The sequence below is a fragment of the Poecilia latipinna genome, unplaced genomic scaffold, assembly GCF_001443285.1.
Source record: "Poecilia latipinna isolate Pla-1442-1.1 unplaced genomic scaffold, P_latipinna-1.0 Scaffold1026, whole genome shotgun sequence".
NCBI classification, from domain to species: Eukaryota; Metazoa; Chordata; class Actinopteri; order Cyprinodontiformes; family Poeciliidae; genus Poecilia; species Poecilia latipinna.
Window position 1 is genome coordinate 42,495 of NW_015113642.1, and position 1,715 is coordinate 44,209.

The following is a 1,715-nucleotide window of genomic DNA, read 5'->3' on the forward strand; positions in this document are numbered from 1 at the left end:
CTCACACACAGGTAAAGAAACTCTGCAGACATGGATTTATTTGCGCTCATGGAAAGATGTGCAAGGAGCAGAGGTGTGACCAAGTCACTGTGTTGCAAGTCTCAAGTAAGTCTCAAGTCTCTGTCCTCAAGTCAAGTCAAGTCTCAAGTCAAGACAGGCAAAAGTCGAGTCAAGTCTCAAGTCAGGAACCTTTAATTTCAAGTCATTTCGAGTCATTTTTATTATTTTTTTTTTTTTATAATTTGCAATTATACATAAAATTCAAATAGACCATTTGTTCTTTTTAAAATATGTATTTATCTCAAATGATAGAACATGTGTAGCTGAACACAAAGTATAAAAAACATTTTTAAAGTGGACCACTTTATTGTGCAGTTCTGTTAAACTTGATATTCAATAAAAAAAGACAAAAATGCTGACATTTCCACAGCACAATACAAAGAACCATAACAGCAGTTTTTTCCTCTTTTCTCTGACATGGTCACTGAGTGAACATGTATTTTTATGTATCCATGTTTGAGTGACATAGGAAACAAAACATATCAACTGAACAATTAACAGAAATCTACAATTGAGGATACTGTATTTCAGTTGGCTATGCTGCATTGCATTTGCAAAAGACCAAACTGGCCAAAAGTCTGTCTGTCATTTGTGCACGATGAGGACATAATTTTTTTTTTTTTTTTTCCCAGCAAAGCTTTACTACTTGGAAATGGGTTCTGTGCGACATGTGACAGTCACGCCTGTCAGTGCATTAAGTCAAAAACAGTTGACTTAATGCACTGACTGCAGTAAACAATATATTGTCAATATAATTTCCCAACGTAGATGTCTTCAAATACACCAACCATCCTTAGATGATACTAGACCCTGCTCATCATCATGATGGGACAGAGAGACTGTTCCCTGAGTTCAGGTCCAGAATCTGCTTTCTGTTCCGGAGCCCCGCTCACTATCCACCGGCTTCCTGAGCTAACACGGTGCACATTATTTGTGGACCGGATTTATGGTAAATCATCACCAATTTAACCCGGAGTACACATGCTAACACGAAGTTAGCTAAAGTCAACTATCTTACAGCAAAAGAAAAGTGCCACCTACCGATCTTTGTGAAGCTTCAAATGCCGGACAAAGTTGGACGTCGTGGCATCTCCATCCGATATTCTCTTCTTGCATGTTTTACAAGTTGCAGTTCGTTTTTTATTCGAAAGTTCATAACCTACGTAGCCAAAAGAAATTACTCGCGGAAGCATATTCGAGCGGTTATTTCGTCTTTCATTCCCTGAGCTCTGTAGCGTCGCCGCGTTTTTTTTTAAACGTCAAAATCCTGTTAATTTGATTGGTTGTGCTGCAGCTACGTACACATACATACATAAGGAGAGAGGCAAAACACTGACGGTCTGCGCATATTGATACGGAATGAGTGAAAGTAATTAATGACGCCACTTTATAAATAATGTGTTTTAAATTTTAAGACTTTGAGTAAAAAATATCAAGTCTTTTCAAGTAAACAGCTTCAAGTCGAGTCAAGTCCCAAGTCAATGGCATGAAAGTCAAAGTCAAGTCCGAGTCTTTGAGCATTTTTTCAAGTCTAGTCTCAAGTCGTGATTTTAACGACTCGAGTCTGACTCGAGTCCAAGTCATGTGACTCGAGTCCCCACCTCTGATAAGGAGCCTTGAAATTAATTTGTATCTTGTTGCAGTACAATAATCCA

The 1,715-nt window shown here is 38.1% G+C and overlaps 1 long non-coding RNA gene across 1 annotated transcript; it reads left to right on the top strand.

The window, feature by feature from the left end:
• Positions 1-66: 66 nt before the first annotated feature.
• On the top strand, positions 67-1,631 carry LOC106958887 (uncharacterized). The gene is made up of 2 exons (XR_001427243.1): positions 67-140; positions 186-1,631. It is a non-coding gene; the product is annotated as an uncharacterized LOC106958887 (long non-coding RNA).
• Positions 1,632-1,715: the final 84 nt, after the last annotated feature.